Below are 24772 nucleotides of genomic sequence, written 5' to 3'. Positions count from 1 at the left end.
TGCCTGAAAATAGCCACTGTACTCCAGCCTGGGCAACATAGTGAGATCTTGTATTTTAAAAAAGGGGATGGGGCTGGGCACAGTGGCTCACGCCTGTTAATTCCAGCACTTCGGGCGGCCGAGGCGGGTGGATTGCCTGAGGTCAGGAGTTCCAGACCAGCCTGGCCAACGTGTTGAAACCTCGTCTCTACTAAGAATACAAAAATTAACTGGGTGTGGTGGCAGGTGCCTGTAATCCCAGATTCTCAGGAGGCTGAGGCAGGAGAATCACTTGAACCTGGGAGGCAGAGGTTGCAGAGAGCTGAGATTGTGCCATTGCACTCTAGCCTGGGCAACAAGAGTGAAACTCCATCTCAAAAAAAAGGGGATGGTCCAAAGGTAGTGAGTTATCTCAACAGAATGTTTACATCAGTTACAGATCAAACTCCTTGTTCTGCTCTTTCTTCTCACTACTGCACTTGACCAGTCCAAAAAAAAAAGGGATATAACTCAGGGTCTAACAAGAAACAAATGGCATATGCAAACTAGGATAAATTGAGGAGGGTTTATCTACAAAGGAACTAATTACAAATGTGTGGGAAGGGTGTAGGAAAACCACAAAGATAGTGGAGAAACGTGGTCTAGGCATTCCTAAACTTGAAGGGAAGAGGCAAGGGAGAGGTTGGAAGGTGAACGCTGTGTACAGTTAGCCATCTTTAGAGGAGCAATGGCCTTCGGTTGAAGGATACAGCTGTTTAACATGACCTTCCAGGGAGGGAGCCAGGAGAATAAATACACTGACCTCATTCCATTGGTATAATTCACACAGACCAGGCTTCCAGGAAAGCAAGCGCTGTAGAAAAGGGCAAAGAGTGGATCTTTAGAGGTAAACGAAGATATCTGGGCATAGCAAAATAAAAAGAAATAAAACAATGAGTAAAAGGAGGACAACAGAGGAGATATGTGGCGAGGAAAAAGGTGCTTTGCAAGAGAAAGAGAACAGCTGCCAACAATGGAGATTGAAAGGGTAGCTCAGTCCTAGAGTTGCCTCAGATCCTGATGACTTTCCAGTTTGAGATCCTGTTCCAGTTATAGCTTCAGTGCAGCTTTACAATAGACCCTCTGCCTTTAAAATAGCCTCTGAGTAATTCTGTTTCTTGCAACTCTAAAAGCTTAATAAAATGCTAAGTACAATGAGAATAATTTATTTCTCTTAAAAATCCTGCAGACAAGTCTGGGCACAGTGGTTGATGCCTGTAATCCCAGCACTTCGAAAGGCCAAGACGTGTGGGAGGGGTCAGGAGTTCGAGACCAGCCTGGCCAACAAGGTAAAACCTTGTCTCTACTAAAATAAAACAACAACAAAATCCTGTAAACAAAGACATTTGAGACAGGTAGGCCTCTTACTGGGAAAGAATTATAACACTCCCTCAGCTTTTTGTAAAGTGTCCAAATTTAAAAATAAAGGTGCCAGTATCATGAAAACCACCTACTGCTAAAATTGCAAAATTATAAAGCTGACCTAATTAAATGGGCTCTCTTGGATTATGGAAAACACAGGTCACTCTTTGAACAAATCACAGATTATTCTACAGGAAATTAAGACAATAGTGCATTTTTTCTTTAATTACCTTCTCTCACCCCCCCAGCTTTACTGATTTGTTGACATATACATTAAATGTATGTGTACATTTCGATCAGTTTTGATGTAAGTATACATTCACCATAATCAAAATAACACTTCCATCTGCTCTAAAAGTTTCTTCTTACTCCTTTGTAATCCCTGCCGTTGTCTACTCACATCCCCAGGCAACCACTAATCCACTTTTATCATTACATAGATTAGTTAGAATTTTGTAGAATTTTCTATAAATGGATCAAACAGTATACATTCTTATTTATTTATTTATTTGAGATAGAGTCTAGCTCTGTTGCCCAGGCTGGAGTGCAGTGGCATGATCTGGGCTTACTGCAACCTCTGCCTTCCAGGTCTAAGAGATTCTCTTGCCTCAGCCTCCAAAGTAGCTGGGATTACAGACGTGCACCACCATACCCGGCTAATTTTTGTATTCTTAGTAGAGACGGGGTTTCGCTGTGTTGGCCAGGCTGGTCTCGAATCCCTGACTTCAGGTGATCTGCCCTCCTCGGCCTCCCAAAGTGCTGGGATTACAGGCGTGAGCCACTGCACCCAGCCACAGTGTATGATCTATTACTACTATGGAAGCAGAGGGGATAGAATTGAGAAGTTAGGGAAGAGCCTGTCTTAGTCAACTTGGGCTGCCACAACAAAATACCATTGACCCATGGTTTAAACAACAGAAAACTATTTCTCACAGCTTTGGAGGCAAGCTCAAGAACAGAGTACAAACATGGTCAGGTTTTAGTGAGGGCTCTCTTCTTGGTTTGCAGATGGATGCCTTCTCACTGTGTCCTCACATGGCAGGAAGAGGGGATTTGCAACCTTGCTTTCTGGTGTTTCTTCTCTCCTCCCCCTTCTCCTCCCACTCCCTTCCCTCCCCCTTCTACTGCCCTCTTCCTTCTCCTTCTCCTATTTTTTTTTTTTTTTTTTTTTTTTTTTTTTTGAGATGGAGTCTCACTCTGTTGCTCAGGCTGGAGTGCAGCGGAGTGATCTCCGCTCACTGCAACCTCCAGCTCCTGGGTTCCAGCAATTCTCCTGCCTCAGCCTCCCAAGTAGCTGGGATTACAGGCATGCACACCATGCCTGGCTAATTTTTGTATTTTTGTTTGAGACAGAGTTTCATCATGTTGGTCAGGCTGGTCTTGAACTCCTGACCTTAGGTGATTCACTTGCTTTGGCCTCCCAAAGTGCTGGGATTACAGGCATGAGCCACCATGCCCGGCCCTTCTTCTTTTTCTTTTTTTTGAGACAGGGTCTCACTCTGTAACCAAGGATGGAGTGTAATGGTGCCATCACAGCTCACTGCAACCTTGACCTCTTGGGCTCAAGCAATCTCACCTTAGTCTCCCAGGAAGCTGGGACTACAGGAATGTGCCACCATAGTTTTGTATTTTTTATAAAGACAGGGTCTCGCCATGTTGCCCAGGCTCGTCTCAAACTCCCGAACTCAACCAGTCAGCCTGCCTTGTCCTCCCAAAATGCTGTGATTACAGACATGAGCCACCACGCCAGGCCTGGTGTCTCTTTTAAATTTTTTTTCCAATATTTTTTTAATTTAATTTTTTTTTTTAAAGATGGGGTTTCACCATGTTGGTCAGGCTGGTCTTGAACTCCTGACCTTAGGTGATCCACCAGCCTTGGCCTCCAAAGTGCTTGGATTATAGGCGTGAGCCACCACGCCCAGCCCACAATTTTTTTTTTTAAGATGGAGTCTCACTCTATTACCCAGGCTGGAGTGCAGAGGCACGATCTCAGCTCACTGCAATCTCTGCCTCACAGGTTCAAGCGATTCTCATGCCTCAGCCTCCCAAGCAGCTGGGACTAAAAGAGGCACATGCCTTGCTAATTTTTGTATTTTTAGTAGAGACGTGGTTTCATCATGTTGGCCAAGCTGGTCTCAAACTCCTGACCTCAAGTAATCCACCTGCATCAGCCTCCCAAAGTGCTGGGATTACAGGCGTGAGCCACTGGGCCCAGCCCTGGCATCTCTTATAAGGGCCAAACCCCATCATGAAGCCCACCCCCCTCAAGGCCTCATCTAAATCTCATTACCTTCCAAAACTCCTACCTTCAATTACCACCTCATTGGGGGTTAGGGCTTCAACATATGGATGGTGGGTCAGGGGAAGGAACCAATCCATAGCAGAACCCTTTTAATTTTTTTTTTTCTATTAGTCTATGGTATGGAGTTTTAATTTTTTTAGGTCTCTTTATGGGCCTCTATAATGAAACCCAAAAGACATTGTCAAATATCATGGCTCTGAACAAAAAAGATAAAAATATGTTAGTCAATGTCTCTTTCTTCTTGAGGGCAAGCTCCATTTGTTTTCCTCTCCTTTCATATTGCTTAATGTGTTATTCTTATATCAGGAACCCTATAAATATTTATTAAGGTAATAATAAGCACTTGTATAGTGCTCTATAGATTACAATGCATTTTCAGATACCTTATCTTATTCTAACCCACAAAGTTCCCCAAGGAACTATGGATAGCAGATAATATTAGCCTCATTGTTCCCCCATTAAATGAGGGAAACTAAGATAAATTAGCCTCCTTATTCCACCATTAAATGGGGGAAACTAAGGCTCAGAGAGGTTAAAAATTGAGAGAATAACCTGGCTCTTCAAATGCCAGCTCAGACCAAATTTTATTTTTAGAAAACTAACAGTTGGTGGCATTTTGATACACTGCAATATATGATTTTTAAATTACTTTTTTTTTTTTTTTTGAGACAGGGTCTTGTTCTGCTGCCCAGGCTGGAATACAGTGACATAATCCTAGCTTACTGCAGCCTCAAATTCCTGTGATCAAGTGATTCTCTTGCCTTGGCCTCCCAAAGTGCTAGGACTACAGGCATGAGCCGCCGCACCTGGCCAATATATGCTTTTACCGAAAACCACAAGAAATTTGAAATTTTCAGGATATGGTATTAGGACAGTAATTATTTGCAAAAATGAAATAGATGCTGGGCGTGGTGGCTCATGCCTGTAGTCCCAGCACTTTGGGAGGCCAAGGCCAGCAGATCACAAGGTCAGGAGTTCAAGACAACAAGCCTGGCCAGCATAGTGAAACCCATCTCTACTAAAGATACAAAAAGTACCCTGGTGTGGTGGCATGCACCTGTAATCGCAGCTACTCGGGAGGCTGAGGCAGGAGAATTGCTTGAACCTGGGAGGCAGAGGTTGCAGTGAGCCAAGACCTCAGCCTGGGCGACAGAATGAGACTCAAGCTTGGGTGACAGAGTGAGACTCTGTCTCAAGAAAAAAAAAAAAAGTACTACAAATAATACTCTTTACTAGTTACAAGTAATTTCTTTCTTTCTTATATATTGTTTCTGATTTAATCAGCACACTAAATATTACCTCAGGATTAATTATTTCCCACTTTTCTCTTTTTCTAGTCTTACTTAGAACAGTTTTTTGGCTTTCTATAAATGTGTAATAATGAACAGTACATAGTACACCTATTTTGCATTTTTATTGGTGTAGAAAGCTCTGTTTTTTTCATTTTCTTCGGGGATGATCTTCCCTTCCTTTACTCCTTCCTGGAAGAGAAGACTTTTTTCTTGTAGATAAAAGAATAAGAAATAGCTGGTGACTCTTCCTGGCTAATCACTCTTATTACAATTGCTTGGTCTTAAATTACATGTTATCTCATAGGATCTAAATTGGTACTTTTTATGGCTAGCACATGACAAAGGGCTTAGCAAATGCTCCTGGATATGGAATAAGCTGGACTGTGTATTCTTCGTAATTAAAGCTCCAGATATTATAAGTTCTGATTTTGAAAATATAAGAGCTATTTATTTATAAAGAGGGACTTAATCTATCTGCATTATAATAATTCCAGCTCCCTCTCTAATAAAAATGAATTGTTAAAGAAATAATTAAAAGGGCATAAAGATTTTGGTATTTTTCTATTCATTTTCATATAAATTAAATTTCATAGTTCATGGAGTCTCATGAAATGAGACTTTGTAACAAGATTTGTAATATTTTAGGTTTTTCTGAAAATCTAGAAATGTTATAAACCTAATGTTGATTTTTGAGTAGTTCAATACTAAATGCTTCATTAATTAAAGAATGCTAGGCCATGCACAGTGGCTCATGCCAGTAATCCCAGCACTTTGGGAGGCTAAGGCGGGTGGATCACCTGAGGTCAGGTGTTCGAGACCAGCTTGGCCGACATGGTGAAACCCCGTCTCTACTAAAAATACAAAAGTTAGCCAGGCATGGTGGCACATGTGTGTAATCCCAGCTACTAGGGGGACTGAGGCAGGAGAATTTCTTGAACCTGGGAGGCAGAGGTTGCAGTGAGCTGAGATTGTGCCACTGCACTCCAGTGTGCACAACAGAGCGAGACTCTGTCTTAAAAAAAAAAAAGCACTAAATAATGGACCTGCCTTGTTCTACAGATTGGTAACATTTCTGCAATAGTGTAGCCTGGTGACATTTAAAATGTATCAAACTATAATTGGTAGATTAAAAAAGAGAAACCTAAGTATATAATTTAATTAATTAATTAATTAATTACTTTGAGATGAGGTCTTACTCTGTTGCCCAGGCTGGAGTGCAGTGGTGTAATCCTGGCTCACTGCAGCCTTAGCCTCCCAGGCCCAAGTGATCTTCTCACCTCAGCCTCCCAAGTAGCTTGAACCACAGGCAAGCGTCACCACACTGGCTAATTCATTAATTTATTTATTTTGAGATGGAGTTTTGCTCTTGTCGCCCAGGCTGGAGTGCAATGGCACGATCTCAGCTCACTGCAACCTCCGCCTCCCAGGTTCAATCGGTTCTCTTGCCTCAGCTTCCCGAGTAGCTGGGACTACAGGCACCTTTCACCATGCCCAGCTAATTTTTTTATTTTTAGTAGAGCCAGGTTTCACCATGTTGACCAGGCTGGTCTCGGACTCCTGACCTCAAAGGATCCACCAGCTTCAGCCTCCCAAAGTGCTGGGATTACAGGTGTGAGCCACCACACCCAGCCTATTTTTATTTTTTGTAGAAAATAAAAGTATATAATTTAAAGTTAGCAAAGGTAGCCACTAGAACAAAACAAGAGAAACTGAAGTGAAGAGGTGATAAGGAAAAATGAGAAGTGATTTAATAGTGCCAAATGTCATATCTTTTACAAGTAGCTATCAATAGATATTGTTGAAAGCTGATAAATTAAGAAACAGAGATACTTTATTTTATACCTTGTAATACTATTTTAAAATGTTAGCCATATTTGTATATTATTTTTATATTAAAATCTAAAAAATTAAAACATATTATTGTATTATGACATCTCAGCCTTATTGTTCTTAAATGAGACTTAGCTAGAGCAAGCATTTTGAGCTCCAATTCTCCATCCTTAAACTGATTCAGGAGATGGGAAGGCAGCTTCCCAGGGAATATGGCTGTACTTTAACTGCTACTGAGAATAAAGCATTATCCAGGCTGTGGAGTAATATTCATTACTCCTTACTGGGAAACTAGAGTAAGTGTACTCTTCATATCTCATGCTGGTAAGCAGAGAACAAATGGAAGTGACTTGCCAGTCCCTGGTCAAGTGGTCCTAGTCCACTGGAAAATAAATATTTAATGTTCTTGTGAAGAAATAGGAAATGCAGGGTTGGAGTTTCTATGTGTAAATAGTTCATATTGTAACTAAAACCTTTCGTATAGAAATAAACCGGCCAGGCGAAGTGGCTCACACCTGTAATCCCAGCACTTAGGGAGGCCAAGGCAGGTGGATCACCTGAGGTCGGGAGTTCGAGACCAGACTCACCAACATGGAGAAACCCTGTCTCTACTAAAAATACAAAATTAGCCAGGCATAGTGGCACATCCCTGTAATCCCAGCTACTTGGGAGGCTGAGGAAGGAGAGTTGCTTGAACCTGGGAGGTGGAGGTTGCACTGAGCGAGATCGCACCATTGCACTCCAGCCTGGGCAGCACTGTGAAACTCTGTCTCAAAAAAAAAGAAAAAAGAAATAAACCAAGTTTTGAAGAGGCTACAGCCTAGAAAAATATATATATATTTTTCTATATATATATATATTTGTATATAAAATATATATACAAATTTGTCTATAAAATTTGTGTACAATGAGCATTTAGTAATTTTCTATTAAATTGAAAGGAATGCATAATGATACACAATGATACTGATACTAAACCAGTGAATCCAAAATCACGTGAATTGAGAAGCCTGAAAACAAAAGGAGCAGAGAAGAAGTCACAAAACCAGCAGCACCTAATGCTTATTTCTTTTTTTTTAATAAAACTTTATTTTGATATGGTCTGACTAGCATCCTGGCTATCCTGTGAAGACATTTCCCAAACATCTGAATGGGAGCTGAAGACTAGTGAAGTATGACACATCCATAAGTTGTATCATAATACCATGTCCACCTTTGTTCCTAGAGGTATTAATGTAACATCTTATTGGTATGTGTTCTTATATGTAAATCCGAGGAGCCCATCATGATTAAACATCTCATATTTATGAACAAAGGGGTTGAGGTGAGGATGCCTTATTACTTAATTGCCACCATTTGGGTTCTCCTATGAGCAAACTTGGAGACAAAGATTGGAATGCAAGTAGGTTAATCGAGAGGTTAGGGAAATGGAGAAAGACGGACAGGAAAAGGAAGGTAGTTAATAAAGGAGGCATCATCAACACAGCTTCTGCGGTAGTATGGGAGGGGCACCAACAGACAACAGGACTAAATTGCCTACCAGCTTTTAGAATGGGGCTGACTTTAATTTTTTTTTCATACTGAATCTCATTCTTTATTATTTTAATTTTATTTTAAAAACTAATGTATCATTTCTTGTTTATTCACGTTTGTTGAGTGAGATGCACAGCTCTTCAGTTTACTATCCTGTATTTGATACTTGTTACTATTCTAGACCATTTATGATCCTGGATCACCTTTCAGGGTCATCCTACCATGTCAAACAGATTTATGGGAAAATATTTGTGTGTGTATGTGTTTTCACTTTTGCTTTGGGCATTCATTACTATTATTATTTTTTGCATGATAAAATATGTCAAGCATACAAAAAATAATATAACTGATGTCCAGGTATTCACCATGCAGATTTTATTTGCTTCGGATTTTTTTTTTTCCCTGAGATGGAGTCTTGCTCTGTCACCCAGAGCTGAAGTGTAGTGACTTGATCTTGGCTCACTGCAACCTCTGCCTACCGGGTTCAAGTGATTCTCCTGCCTCAGCCTCCCAAGTAGCTGGGATTACAGGTGTGCACCATCACGCTCAGCTAATTTTTGTATTTTTAGTGGAGACGGGGTTTCACCATGTTGGCCAGGCTGGTCTCAAACCCCTGACCTCGTGATTTGCCTGCCTCAGCCTCCCAAAGTGCTAGGATTACAGGCATGAGCCACCGTGTCCAGCCCAGTATTTTTTAATAAATAAAAAGTTCTAGATAAGTTAAAGTCCTGTCCCTTCATCCCTTTTCCTCTTTCTCTTTCTTTCTTATGATAAATACTATCTTCAAGGTGGTATGTATTCTTTCTACATTTGTTTTTCTACTTCTATTTTATGTGTATCCATTAAGAGTATTTTTTAAAAGTTTATTTAACTGACATAATATACATTGTGAAATTTGCTTTTTAAAACACATAATTTAGTATTGACTTCTCTATATTGTTACATTTTGTGCTTTATAGATTTCTATTGTATAAATAAATCACAGTGGCTATATTTGTCTACTGGTGCATCAGTTGTTCCCAATTTTTTTTTTTTTTTTGAAACAAGATCTCACTCTGTCACCCAGGCTACAATGCAGTGGCATGATCACAGCTCACTGTAGCCTCCACTTCCTGGGCTCAAGCAATCCTCCTACCTCAGCTTCCCAAGTTCAGGTACACACCACCATGCTCAGTGAATTTTAAAATTTTTTTGTAGAGATGGGGTCTTGATTGTTGCCCAGCCTGGCCTCAAACTCCTAGCCTCAAGTGATCCTCCTGCCTCAGCCTCCAAAAGCACTGGGATTACAGGCATAAGCCATCACGCCTGGCCTCTAATTTTTGATATTATAAAAAGTGCTGCAATGCACATGTGCTAAATTCTCTCTAGTGTATTGTTTTAGTTCTTTTTTTGTTGCATAACAAAATATCACAGATTGGGCAATTTTTTTTTTTTTTTTTTTTTTAGACAAAGTCTTACTCTGTCACCCAGGCTAAAGTGTAGTGGTGCCATTTTGGCTCACTGCAACCTCCACCTCCCTGGCTCAAGAGATTCTTGAGCCTCAGCTTCCTGAGTAGCTGGGAGTACAGGCCTGTGCCACCATGCCTGGCTAATTTTTTTGTATTTTCAGTAGAGAGGGGGTTTCATCATGTTGGTCAGGCTGGTCTCAAACTCTTGGCTTCAAGTGATCCGCCTGCCTCAGCCTGTCAATTTATAAAGAAAAAAAATTTATTTCTCATAGTTCTGGAGGCTGGAAAGTTCAATATCAAGGTGCCTGCATCTGGCGAGGGCCTTTTCGCTGAGTGAATGCCGAGGTTCCAGGAGCACCTCTCTTGAAACCTTACCCTCAAGGTCCTAGCATGCCTCTAAGGTGTCTGAAATACCTTTGGGATCATTCTCTGATTGTCTTGATGAATAGGAGCTTGTTTCCTTCTATCCATATTAATCTATTTAGCAAAAGTTTACTTGGCCACAACCTTAGCTGTCTTTCCCTAAAACACTTTTCCATGCCAGGATAAAATTTTTCAAAGTTTTAACTATTTGCTCCCCTTTTAATTATATATTCCATCTTTAAATCAGTTTTCTCTTCTCTCATTCTGCTAGAAGCAGCCAAAAGAAGCTATGTGGCACTTTGAATGCTTTGCTGCTTAGAAATTTCTTCTACCAGATATCCTAGTTCACTGCTCATAAATTCTGCTTTCCACAAAATCCCAGGACATGGACACCATTCTGCTAAGTTCTCTGCAACTGTATATAAAAAATGGCCTTTATTCAAGTTTTCAATACTTTCTTCTTCATTTCCATCTGAAACATCATCAAAATGGCCTTTATTGTCTATATTTCTATAAATATTTTGATCATAATCACTTAAATAATCTTTAAAAAGTTTCACAATATTTTGATCATGATCACTTAAATAATCTCTAAAAAGTTTCACACTTTCTCTACATTTCTTATTGTTCCCAGACCAAACTGAGGGTTGGGCTGCTATTTTTCAAGGCCCAATAACAAGATGCAAACAAACTAGGAGGAATAGAGTTTTTATTTCTGTAACTGGGTACAGAGAGAAGGTCTGAAAATTATCACCAAACCAACTCAAAATTACAAAGTTTTGTTTTTTGTTTTTTGAGACAGAGTTTCGCTCTCGTCACCGAGGCTGGAATGCAATGGCGCCATCTCCGTTCGCTGCAACCTTGGCCCCTCAGGTTCAAGTGATTCTCCTGCCTCATCCTCCCAAGTAGCTGGGATTACAGGTGCCCACCATCCCACTCTGCTAATTTTTTTTTGTATTTTGAGTAGAGATGGGTTTTCGCCATGTCGGCCAGTCTGGTCTCAAATTCCTGCCCTCAAGTGATCTGCCTGCCTGGGCCTCCCAAAGTGCTGAGATTACAAGTGTGAGCCACTCGCACCCAGCCAAAATTACAAAGTTTTTTAGAGCTTATATACCTTCTAAGCTATATGTCTATGCATAAGTGTGCATTCATCTAAAGACATAAGTAACTTCTTTTTTTATTTGTTTGTTTTTTGAGGCAGAATTTCACTCTTGTTGTCCAGGCTGGAGTGCAATGGCACAATTTCAGCTCACTGCAACTTCTGCCTCCCAGGTTGAACTGATTCTCCTGCCTCAGCCTCCTGAGTAGCTGGGATTACAGGTGCATGCCCCCACACCCAGCTAATTTTGTATTTTTAGTAGAGATGGGGTTTTGCCATGTTGGTCAGACTGGTTTCAAACTCCTGACCTCAGATGATTCACCTGCCTCAGCCTCCCAAAGTGCTGGGATTACAGGTATGAGCCACTGTGCCTGGCCTAATAACTTCTTTTAATCTATAACTAAGGTCTGAGTCCTGAAGACCTTCTGGAGCCTCAGTAAATTTACTTAATCTAAATGGGTCTAGGTGCTGGGGTGATTACCCTTATCTTGTCTCTGCTAAATCATACAGGTTTCGGGAGTTCCTCCAGGCCTCTAATAAACATGTTTGTGGAGACCTGAGGAGTCTCTTCAGATCCCCAGTAAAACTTGTTTAATACTAAATGGGTCCTGTTAAAAATTCTTTCATTATTCTTTTTATGCTTTAAGGCCCAGGAAAGACCTAGGATTTTGTTATATTCCAGCCTTTGTATAAGGGCACTGGCTTTTTTCAGTTTTTAATATTTAACTTAACCACTCATTCAGTACTGAAACAGTTGTCATGGAGGCCTGCGTAATTGAGACCTGGCCTGCCACAGATCTTCTTGTGAGCCCTCGCTAGAATTGCCCTTAACACTCGATTCACAGCAATCCAGGCTTTTTCTATGCTGGTCCTCCACATTCTTCCAGCTTCTACCCATTATCTAGTTCCAAAGCCACTTCTCTATTTTCAGGTATTTGTTGCAGCCACAACTCCACTCTGAGTGTCAATTTTCTAGTCCATTTCATGTTGCCATAACTGAATATCACAGACTGGGTAATTTATAAAGAAATTTATTTCTCACAGTTCTGGAGACTGGAAAGTCCAATATCAAGGTGCCTGTATCTGGTAAGGGCCTTGTCACTGAGCTATCCCATAGCGGAGGGAAGCCGGGTAAGACAGCATGCCCATGAGAGAGAGCAAGAGATCAAAGTCAAAGCCTCAAGCCCTTCTATTATTGGCATTAATCCATCTATTAGGGTGGAGCCCTCATGACATAAACTCTTCCCATTAGGCCCCACCTCTCAACACTATTGAATTGGGATTAAGTTTCCAACATATGCTTGCTTTTTGGGAGACACATTCAAACCATAGCAGGTGTCTACATAGAAACAGCTTGTCCATTCATGTAGCTTATTTATTTTATTTTATTATTTATTTATTTTTAAGATGGAGTCTCACTCTGTCACCCAGGCTTTAGTGCAATGGCGCAATCTTGGCTCACTGCAACCTCTGCCTCCCAGGTTCAAGTGATTCTCCTGATTCAGCCCCCTGAATAGCTGGGATTAGAGGTGTGCCACCACACTCGGCTAATTTTTATTATTATTATTATTTTCAGTGGAGACTGAGTTTCACCATGTTGGCCAGGCTAGTCTCAAACTCCTGACCTCAAGAGATCTGCCTGCCTCGGCCTCCCAAACTGCTAGGATTACAGGTATGAGTCACTGTGCCTGGCTCATTCATGTAGTTTATAATAACTTCTTCGGGGTAGAAGTTTTTGCTTTGTGTCTTTAATGTAGTTGGGATTTATTGTTGTATATACTATAAGGCAGGAATCTAATCTTTTTTTTTTTTTTTTTGAGATGAAGTCTCACTCTTGTCACCTAGGCTGGAGTGCAATGGTGCAATCTTGGCTTATAACAACATCTACCTCCCGGGTTCAAGCAATTCTCCTTCCTCAACCTCTCGAGTAGCTCTGATTATTGGCACCTGCCACCATGCCCGGCTAATTTTTGTATTTTTAGTGGAGATGGTGTTTCACTATATTGGCCAGGCTGGTCTTGAACTCATGATCTCAGGCAATCTGCCCGCCTCGACCTCCCAAAGTGCTGGGATTACAGGTGTGAGTCACTGTGCCCGGCCTAATTTTCTCTTTTTATTTACGTATGGAAAAAATATGAAAAATTTCTTTTCTACTTTAAACTAGATACTTCAGATATATGTCTAACTGATAAAGTCTTTTTAAAAACCATAACCATGGCTGGGCATGGTGGCTCATGCTCGTAATCCCAGCACTTTGGGAGGCTGAGACAGGTGAACTACCTGAGGTCAAGAGTTGGAGACCAGCCTGGCCAACATGGTGAAACCCTGTCTCTACTAAAAAGTCAGTTGTTTCCCTTCTGAATACAATCTACTTGTGTAAAGCAGCTTAATTTTATTTCTTTTTATTTTTTGAGACGAAGTCTTGCCCTGTCGCCCAGGCTGGAGTGCAATGGTGCGATCTCCACTCACTGCAACCTCTGTATCCTGGGTTCAAGCAATTCTTCTGCCTCGCCTCCCCAGCAGCTGGGATTACAGTCACACACCACTGTGCCCAGCTATTTTTTTTTTTTTTTTTTGAATCTTTAGTACAGACAGGGTTTCACCATGTTGGCCAGGCTGGTCTCAAGCCACTGACCTCGTGATCCACCTGCTTCAGCCTCCCAAAGTGTTGGGATTACAGGTATGAGCCACCACATCTGGCCAGCAGCTTAATGTTCTCATAGTGAAAAAAAAATTACATAATATTAGAACCATAGAAAAAATAAATATATAGTAATCAGTCAAAAATTATTTCCAATACAGTGGCCTCTTAGAATCTAGTTAACAAAATATTTTCTTTTCCTTTTTTTTTTTTTTTTTTTGAGACAGAGTCTCACTCTGTCACCCAGGCTGGAGTGCAGTAGTGGTGTAATTTAGATTCACTGCAACCTCCGCCTCCTGGGTTCAAGAGATTCTCCTGTCTCAACCTCCTGAGTAGCTTGGACTACAGGCACCCACCACCATGCCCGGCTAATTTTTGTATTTTTAGTGGAGGCAGGGTTTCACCATTTCGGCCAGGCTGGTCTTAAACTCCTGACCTCAAATGATCCACCCACTTTGGCCTCCCAAAGTGCTGGGATTACAGGCGTAAGCCACCGCGCCCGGCACAAAATATTTTCAGGTCACCGTAGTCATTTTGCTCCAAAATATTAAAGCCACAATTGTTTAGAAATTAAGAGAGCATGATGTAAATTTTTAAATAGACATGTAAGAGAGGGTCCTCGGCTAGTCCTAGCCCTGGAATGAACATTTCACATTGTCTTCCTCATGAACATTTTATTAGAAAGTATGTTCCTAATATTGGGGCATATATTCAGTTGAACATTCTAGACTTACCTGATTCATGATAATGACCTACAGAGGTAAGAGCTGAGGGTGAGGGAAACTTGGAATGGGTAGTGAAGGAGGAAAATGTTGAGTACCAGTTGTTGCCTGAGACAAACTGCCATATTGGAAAGCTATAGTTCATCCCACTCTTCTTCTCCTTCTAAGTTTCCCCTTAGGGAAAGAAGCCCATAGGAGTCATGAAAAAATCTGCTTCCAGAACATATGTGGAGAAATGGATCAGTGCAGAAACAAGAGGTGGGCTGTGGAAGCCATCGAGGTGCCCGACTCAGATCTCCCTTTAGGATAACCTGCTACTGGAAGCATAGCTTATTGACAATAGTTTCTGGTTTATTAGTATTTTTCTTCTTATCAGCAGTAGCAGTGTAACTTTAGTGTGCTTTCTTTCTGGTGCAAAGCAAAGATAAATGAAAACATCAAACCTTGGGTCTTGCCGAAGCCAAATGATACTAGACCTAATTCACCTACCTCATGTCTCAAATATCTTTCTGTACCAAGCTGAGAAGCCTCTGGATTCCTTTAGTGGTTTTGTTTTGATTTTCTAAAAGGAGAAAAAAAGTCATTTTCACTTGGCCTTGAACAAAGAAAGCAGGGTTTGGGGAAAAAGGAACAGTATCATAATTTTTTTGGCATATTTTGTCAAAAATAAAATCAGATCAAATTAAAAATTTAGGTTTACTGTGCATAAAAAGAAGACAGTTTATGAACTTCAAACCAAAAGTGGTTAGAAGCTTGGCTCACAGCAATTACAGTACAGCCTATAAGGCATAAATGAGGGAATGTATTAATCTTTATTGTGAGTGGCTATTGACAAAGACCCTCCTCTTTGATCAAAACTTTAGTCAGGCTTCTGTGAGTCCTGTGCTTAATTCACCCACATCTTGGGTTTACCTCTCTGTTCTTGTAGAATCCAGTTTGATCAAAAATCCTGCTAAGTCAGTTAAGGGAAAATTCTCCATGCTTGGTATATGACCACCCTTGATATCTTATTACCCTGGCCTGTCTTCAGCAACAATCCTATCAAGTCAGGTTAGCCAGAAAACCCTTATCCTTGATGTTTCCTCTGAATCATTTTCCATCCACTGATTCCTACCCTGCTCTTTTATTTTATTTATTTATTTACTTATTTAGTACAAGCAGGTTCTCTCTATGTTGCTCAGGCTGTGCTCAAGTAATCCTCATCCATCTCAGCCTCCCAAAGTGCTGGGATTACAGACATGGGCCACTGCATTCGGCCAGCTCCTTGGTTTTAAATCTCTACTTGTCCTTGTTGGAGTTGGAGTTGAGTCCTGTCTCTCTGCCCCCACCGTGAGACTCCATTGCAGTGGTCCCTATACCTATCATCGTGGCTCTCCTTGAATAAAGTCTGTCCTACCAGCTTCAACATGTGTTTAGGTAATTTTTTAGATATTATTATAAACTTTCATTCCTTTCATGTCAAGAAAAGCTTTATAAACTTGTTTGCCTGTAGCCGACTAGTTCTATTTTATTAAATCATGCTGACAAGAAAGAATGGCTTAAGTTTCCTTTATGTTTAGAGCTGGCATTTTGGGGGAAATTAGGATACCTTAAGTTTCTGTTGTGCGGGTATGGGCAACTGGCTTAGGGGTATATCCAAACCATAGCCTCCATTTGAATTTTCTTTAGTAATTCCCCGCTTTTGTTCATTCTTTCAGGTGGATTCGGAGTGAGGCCAACTATTCCGGATTACTCTTGGTCACCCCATGTTGTTTTTCCTTCCATAGACATGTGTAGATTGCAAACTAGAATCTCAGTGGGTTCTCCTGATGATTCTTGTTCATGTAGTTTTTGATGTTCAGTCTTCATGAAGATCATCTGTTGAGTTGGTGGCTGCTAACAAGCATTTAAGACTCTTGGGAGAACATAAGGTTCAAGGAATACTATGAGTATGACTAACAGGAGGATAACACCTCCTATTTGAGGTTTGAAAAACAACCCAAAGACAAACTCCCCAAGAGCCAAAATTTAACCAATTAAATATATCAACTGATTGTGCCTCTCCAAACTGGTATAATATTTGTGTCTGATCTAAAAGATCAAAATCTCTAAGATTTTGGGCTATAATTCCTGACTTATTAATAGAGAAACAGCATTTTTTTTTTCTGATAAGAGCACAGGCTCCTCTTGTTGAGCAGTTAGGGTATCACAAACTCTCTTATTCCAGAGCACAACTGAAGCTAACCTACTCACGGATTCTATCACTTGAAGGTAATTTAAGATACCATTAAAACTCTTTTTGAGAGTTATAGAAATATTAGTAAGTGATTCTTTTAAGTTCAGAGACTCCTAGTTGAAGGAAGAGTACTCAACAAATGGATGAAATCCAGAGCTTATTTGTGTAACTAAATTTCAAAGCTCATACAAATTTTTTTAGTGGGAGGTTGCTTTATGTACAAATGATCCCAAGTTAATAACTTGACTAGTATTTAAGAAGTCATATTTGGTTATTTGGGGTGAGAGATATCCTGTACCACAGCATTCAGACCATTTGGGTAGAAAACTTTTGTCCATATAGCTTATTACCATAAAGAATGAATAACCCAGTGTCACTGATGGAAAGAGTTATGGTGGATCCCATTACCAAAAAATCAGTTGTGATACAATGATCATGATTATTTTTAATGATGTTGACATCTGTGCATTCCTACTTTGAACGACCATGTTTTAAACTAGGATAGGAGAAAAAGACATTTATATGGCTTGATAAAGTAATCCATGTGTACCATTACCAATTAGGTAAGACTGGTTCTCTTTTCAGACGTGACTTGCATTTTGATCTATCAGTATACAAAACTGTTGTTAGCCTTATATAATGGTACTAGAGAGGCATTTCACTTGCCTTTAGAGTTTCCGTTATACCGATGTATAGTGTCAGTGACCTCTTTAATGGTGTGAATGAGGGTGTCATTGCCATTTTCTGTTTTTATATCTGTGTCACAATATATGAGTCCAGCCTCTACCATCTGAATCAAACCAGATGGTTTGATTACAGAATTCCGAGAGCTCACCTGAGTCAGGCCCAGCATCATTAAGGATTTCTTTTTTTTTTTTTTTTTTTTTTTGAGGCGGAGTTTCGCTCTTGATACCCAGGCTGGAGTGCAATGGCGCGATCTCGGCTCACCGCAACCTCCGCCTCCTGGGTTCAGGCAATTCTCCTGCCTCAGCCTCCTGAGTAGCTGGGATTACAGGCACGCGCCACAGTGCCCAGCTAATTTTTTGTATTAGTAGAGACGGGGTTTCACCATGTTGACCAGGATGGTCTCGATCTCTTAACCTCGTGATCCACCCGCCTCGGCCTCCCAAAGTGCTGGGATTACAGGCTTGAGCCACCGCGCCCGGCCATCATTAAGGATTTCTACGTGTAGAGAGAAGTTACCAGTAACAAATTTTTTTGGTAGTTATGAGCCGTACTTTGGCTTTTAATGTTTCTTCCCAATGCCAAAACAGTTGGCCATAAATATTAGCTAAATGATTTGATTTGCTAGCAGAAGGATGCCAAACCTTTATGCAGAGGCACTTTCCCAAGCTTATCACCTAAGTGTGTATAGGGGCTAGTTCTAGTATTAACTGAGATTGTTCCCAAGCATTCAAATGGCTATATAACCACTATTATTCTGGTTAGTAAGGGAGGTTATATGCCTAATAGTAGACTTTAGTGAGTGTTTAGTGAGTGTTTAGTGTGATGAAGGATCCTAAGAAGGAGGAGGAATATGAGTTTAACCATTTTGTCTTAGTTTGGCAAGTAGCAGGATTACAGTAATTATAATGGAAATGGAAAATCTTGACAAAATAAGAGAAAATCCAATGGGTTCTTGACCCATGTTCTTCAGTGGAAGCTGTCAACCTCATGTTGTCATCTGCTTCTTATTTTTTAGATGGAGTCTTGCTTTTCTGTTTTTTGAGACGGAGTTAGGCTGGAGTGCAGTGGCGTGATCTTAGCTCACTGCAACCTCTGCCTCCAGGTTCAAGTAATTCTTCTGCCTCAGCCTCCCAAGTAGCTGGGACTACAGGCATGCACCACCACGCCTGGCTAATTTTCGTATTTTTAGTAGAGATGGGGTTTCACCATATTGGTTAGGCTGGTCTTAAACTCCTGACCTCATGATCCATCTGCATTAGCCTCCCAAAGTGCTGGGATTACAGGCATGAGCCACCACGCCCAGTGTAATCTGCTTCTGGGGAAAACATTTCCCTAGATATCCTTAATTTTAAGTCAGCTATAAGTTAACAGGTCCAGGAGTTTGTGGGAGCTCTTTTTAATTAAGAAACATGAACCCAAGGTTCAATGCATTGCAATTTGCTGTGTGTGAGGCTAAAAGAACCTGATAAGGTCCCTTCTAGGAAGGTTCAAGTGCAGTTTTCTGTTGATTTTTTTCCCCCAAATGTCCAGTCACCTGGTTCCAATGCATGGGGTATATAATGTCCTTGAAGGGTAGAATGCCTCTGAAGGCTCCTTATACCTGGTGGCAATAAGCTTTTGAATACTGCATTAGTACTTTACAATATTGGGTCATATTAGAGTTCAAAAGAGTTGATGAACATGGGGTTCTATTATTAAGGGCATAGGTTATCCAGTGACAATCTCATACAGGGTTCATTTACATTTTCCAAAAGGTATAGATCTTATTGCTATAGGAGCTAAGGGAAGTATTTTAGGCCATGGTAGACCTGTAGTTTCAGTTAGTTTTGCTTTTTTTTTTTTTTTTGAGACAGAGTTTCGCTCTTGTTGCCCAGGCTGGAGTGCAATGGTGTGATCTCAGCTCACCACAACCTCTGCCTCCCAGGTTCAAGCGATTCTCCTGCCTCAGCCTCCTGAGTAACTGGGATTACAGGCATGCACCACCATGATTGGCTAATTTTGTATTTTTAGTAGAGATGAGGTTTCTCCATGTTGGTCAAGCTGGTCTTGAACTCCCAACCTCAGGTGATCTGCCTGCCTCGGCCTCCCAAAGTGATCTGCCTGCCTCGGCCTCCCAAAGTGCTGGGATTACAGGCATGAGCCACCACACCCAGCCTAGTTTTGCAATTTTAAAACACCATTGGCTCTTTCTTTCTACCTTTCCAGAAGATTGGGTGTGATAGGGGCAATGGTAATACCATAATGCTTGAATGACCTTGTTTAAGATTTTGGCTTGTTTTTGATTATGACTTGTTCAGTGACTTGTGTTCCTTCATCACTTAAAATGTTGCTGGAAATTCCCCGCAGTGGAAAAATGTTATTTAGTAACTTTTTGGCTATAGTAATTGCACCAGCACTTTGAGCAGCAAAAAGCTTCTACTCATCCTGAGGAGATACAGACCATGACAAGGATATATTGATAACCCATAGAGGTGAGCAATTTAATGATGTCCATTTGTGGGTATTCAAATGGCCCTGATGGTGGGGTAGTTATTCCAGGGGCCACTTTAATGGTTTTTCCAGGGTTATGGGTTTGATAAGTCAGATATTGATCATAGACTTGTTTGGCAGCTTTCGAGAAGTTTCCTCATCAATGTTTTGTTAGAATCTGAATAATTTTATCAACCTCTTGGTAAGTAAAAACAATAAATGCTTAGATGAATGGCACTTTTGAAGGATTTGGGAAGTAACAAGCCATCTGGGCCCTCCCAGAATCTCTTAATGATCTTGCATCCTTTATTTCCCTAATTTTGTTTTTCAGTTTCTGGGGCATTATTCTGTCACTCATGTAAATATTGAATTTCTTTAATGTCTTTTGAATGACTCTCATTCAGAGCATACAACTTACTTTCACTGCATGGCAAGTTTAGCATGAAAATCAGCATGGTGGCTGGGTATGGTGGTTCACACCTGTAATCCCAGCACTTTGGGAGGCCGAGGCAGGTGGATCACTTGAGCCCAGGTATTCAAAACCAGCCTGGGCAACTTGGCAAAATCTCATCTCTACCAAAAAAAAAAAAAAAAAAATTATCTGCATGGGGGGTGTGCACTTGTAGTAGTCTCAGCTACTCAGGAGGGGAAGGTGGGAGGATCACCTGAGTCCAGGAGATCAAGTCTGCAGTGAGCCATGATCATGCCACTGCACTGCAGCCTAGGTGACAGAGCGAGACCCTGTCTCAAAAATAAAATAAAAGAAAAGAAAATCAGCCATGGCATTTCCTTAATATTTAGGGTTGGTTTTAAGAGTATGAGCTTCATTTTTTTTTTTTTTTTCAGACAGAATCTTACCTGTCACCCAGGCTGGAGTGCAGTGGAAATCTCGTCTCAGTGCAACCTCCACCTCCTTCTGGGTTTAGGTGATTCTCATGCTTCAGCCTCTTGAGTAGCTGTGATTATAGGCATGTGCCGGTATCCCAGCTACTTGAGAGGCTGAAGCATGAAAAAATATATATATATATTTTAGCTGGGTGTGGTGGCACATGCCTGTAATCACAGCTACTCAAAGAGTCCAGGTACTAATATATATATAATATATATAATATATATTAAATATATATGTATATATACACACACAGAATTTTTCACTCCTGTTGCCCAGGCTGGAGTGTAATGGCATAATCTTGGCTCACTGCAACCTCCACCTCCCAGGTTCAAGCGAGTTTCCTGCTCAGCCTCCCAAGTAGCTGGGATTACACACATGCCCTACCATGTCTGGCTAATTTTGTATTTTTAGTAGAGATGGGCTTTCTCTGTGTTGGTCAGGCTGGTCTTGAACTCCCGACCTCAGGTGATCCATCTGCCTTGGCCTCCCAAAGTGCTGGGATTACAGGCATGAGCCACTGCACCCAGCCAATATTTTGTATTTTTAATAGAGATGGGTTTTGCTATGTTTGCTAGGCTGGTCTTGAACTCCTGGCCTCAAGTGATCCACCTGGCTTAGCCTCCCAAAGTGCTGGGATAACAGGCGTGAGCCACTATGACTGGCCATTTTTTTTTTTTTAAGTATAGAGATGGGGGTCTCACCATCTTGCCCATGCTGGTCTTGAACTCCTGGGCTTAAGTGATCTTCCTTCATCCCAGCACTGGCCTACCAAAATGCTGGGATTACAAGTGTGAGCCCCCACACCTGGCTGAGCTTCAATTTTTATAATAATTGTAATTATAAGGCCATTATAATTGTAAGTTATAATTGTAAGGCCATTATTTTGCCTGATGAGTCCTTTTTTGGCCATGCACCAGGGCAGAAAAGAGAGAAGACCCTAAGAACTTTCAGAGAAAATACATTTAAAAGTTCAAGAAACAAAATTACATTATACTTCTTGAAACCAACACTGGAAGCTAGAAGACAGTGGTGTAACATCTCGAAAATCCTCAAGGAAAAGTATTTCTAATATAGAGTTCTATACCTAGTCATACTATCAGCTAAGTATACAGGTGGGCTAAAGACATTTTCAGACATATAAAATCTCAAACAACTTTCCATTCTTTTTTTTTTTTTTGAGACAGAGTCACTCTGTTTCCAGGCACCAAGCTGGAGTGCAGTGGCGTGATCTCGGCTCACTGCAACCTCTGCCTCCCAGGTTCAAGCAATTCTCCTGCCTCAGCCTCCCAAGTAGCTGGGACTACAGACACACGCCACCACACCCAGCTTATTTTTGTATTTTTAGTAGAGACGGGGTTTCACCATCTTGGCCAGGATGGTCTCGATCTCTTGACCTTGTGATCTGCCCGCCTCGGCCTCCCAAAGTGCTGGGATTGCAGGCGTGAGCCACTGCGCCCGGCCAAACTTTCCATTCTTTTTTAGGAGGTTACCACCAAAAAGGAAGAATAAAAAAGAAATGCTCATTGAGAAACAAAGAGCAAAGCAAGAATGAGTGAGATGAAGAGTCCAGATACTAGGAGATCTGTAAGAGAGGTGAAAAGAATTCCCAAATTGATAATGAATGTAAGTTCACGAATGACAGCTGTATAGGAGGCCAAGTAAACAAATGATAGAGATTGGAACAAAAAGATGGGGGAGGGGGGTTACAAGAGGAACAAAATTGAAAATGGTTGCATTTATTTATTTGTTTATTTTTTAGAGATGGGGTCTCACTATGTTGCCTAAGCTGGTCTCAAACTCCTGGGCTCAAGCTAGCCTCCTACCTCGCATGCCAAAGTGCTAGGATTACAGGCATGAACCACCATGCCTGCCTGAAAGTGGTAGCTTTTCTGGTGAGTTTGAACATTTTAAAAGAAAATATATTCATTCACAATGAATACTCATTGAGTACTCACTTTGAGTCACAAACATGGAGCCACTTTCAGGGAGCTTTTATTCTAGCAGAGAAAGTAAGATAATAAATAAACAAACTGTATAACATACTAGAAGGCAATAGAGACTATTAAAAAAGACAAAGTAGGCCAGGCCTGGTGGCTCACACCTGTAATCTCAGCACTCTGGGAGGCTGAGGCAGGCGTATCACAAGGTCAGGAGTTCGAGACTAGCCTGACCAAGGTGGTGAAACTCCATCTCTGCTAAAAATACAAAAATTAGCCAGGCGTGGTGGTACCCGCCTGTAGTCAGCTACTCGGGATGCTGAGGCAGAAGAATCGCTTGAACCCGGGAGGCAGAGGTTGCAGTAAGCCGAGATCAACCCACTGCACTCCAGCCTAGGTGACAGAGCAAGACTCCATCTAAAAAAAAGACTAACACAGGGGAAGGAGGATTAAAACTGCTGTAGATGGGGAGGTGGGTAGAGTGTGTATTGCAGCTTTAAATAGGATGGTTGAGTATGCGTGGTTGGGGAATTCATGTCAGAGTGGAAGCAGGTGTGAGAGGGTCCAGCAGAAGAAAACATGGCTGCCAAAGTGTTTGAGTCCATCGACAAGTTTGGCCTGGCCTTAGCTGTTGCAGGAGGCATGGTGAACTCGGCCTTATATAATGTGGATGCTGGGCACAGAGCTGTCATCTTTGACCAATTCCGTGGAGTACATGACATTGTGATACAGGAAGGGGCTCACTTCCTCATCCCATGGGTACAGAAACAAAAATTATCTTTTACCACTGTTCTCAGCCACATAATATGCCAGTCATCACTGGTAGCAAAGATTTACAGAATGTCAACATCACGCTGCACATCCTCTTCTGGCTGTCGCTAGCCAGCTTCCTCGCATCTTCACCAGCATCAGAGAGGACTATGATGAGTGTGTGCTGCTGTCCATCATGACCGAGATCCTCAAGTCAGTGGTGGCTTACTTTGATGCTGGAGAACTAATCACCCAGAGAGAGCTGGTCTCCAGGCAGGTGAGCAACAACCTTACGGAGCGAGCAGCCACCTTTGGGCTCATCCTGGACGACGTGCCCTTGACACATCTGACCTTCAGGAAGGAGTTCACAAAAGCTGTGGAAGCCAAATAGGTGGCTTAGCAGGAAGCAGAGAGGGCCAGATTTGTGGTGGAAAAGGCTGAGCAGCAGAAAAAGGCAGCTATCATCTCTGCTGAGGGTGACTCCAAGGCAGCTGAGCTGATTGCCAACTCACTGGCCACCGCAGGGGACGGCCTGATCGAGCCGCGCAAGCTGGAAGCTGCGAGAACATCCCATACCAGCTCTCATGCTCTCGGAACATCACCTACCCGCCGGCGGGGCTGTCCGTGCTCCTCCAGCTGCCCCAGTAAGGGCCCACCCTACCTGCACCTCCATGGGCCAACTGGGCCACAGCCCCAATGATTCCTGACACTGCCTTCCTTCTGCCCTCACCCCAGAAATCACTGTGAAATTTCATGATTGGCTTAAAATGAAGGAAATAAAGGTAAAATCACTTCAGATCTCTAATTAGTCTATCAAATGGAACACTTTCATTCTTCTCGTATCCATCTACTTTTTTATCCACCTCTCTACCAAAAATTGCTAAGTGCCTATGCAAACTGGCTTTAGATCCCAATTCGGGGCCTGCTGGAGCTCCGGCCTAAGCACCAGCATTTGGCAGCACGCAGGTAGGACAGTATATGATGGACTGGGGAGCACAGGTGTCCGCCTGGGTCCATGCGTGGTCTCCATCCTGTTGCTGATGGAAGATTTGCAGATGAGGGCACGTGGCTGAACAGAGAAAACAGGCCTCCGCCTTCCCAGCAGTTCCTGTGCAGATGCTGCTCAAGAAAGGCGCCATGGAGGGGCAGAGAGGAAGCGGTCTGTCTTTTACCATAAGGCTGATTCTCTTTAACTGTGTGACCAGCAGAAGC

The 24772-nt window shown here is 41.7% G+C and overlaps 1 pseudogene; it reads left to right on the top strand.

Annotated features, from left to right (window-relative positions):
• Window positions 1-23385: 23385 nt before the first annotated feature.
• On the top strand, window positions 23386-24208 carry LOC105722588 (prohibitin 1-like; annotated as a pseudogene).
• The last annotated feature ends 564 nt before the right edge of the window (window positions 24209-24772 follow it).

This window comes from Aotus nancymaae, unplaced genomic scaffold, assembly GCF_030222135.1.
Source record: "Aotus nancymaae isolate 86718 unplaced genomic scaffold, 86718_ANA_hifiasm-v0.15.2.pri h1tg000010l, whole genome shotgun sequence".
In the NCBI taxonomy this organism is placed as follows: Eukaryota; Metazoa; Chordata; class Mammalia; order Primates; family Aotidae; genus Aotus; species Aotus nancymaae.
This window is presented reverse-complemented; position numbering and strand designations above follow the sequence as displayed.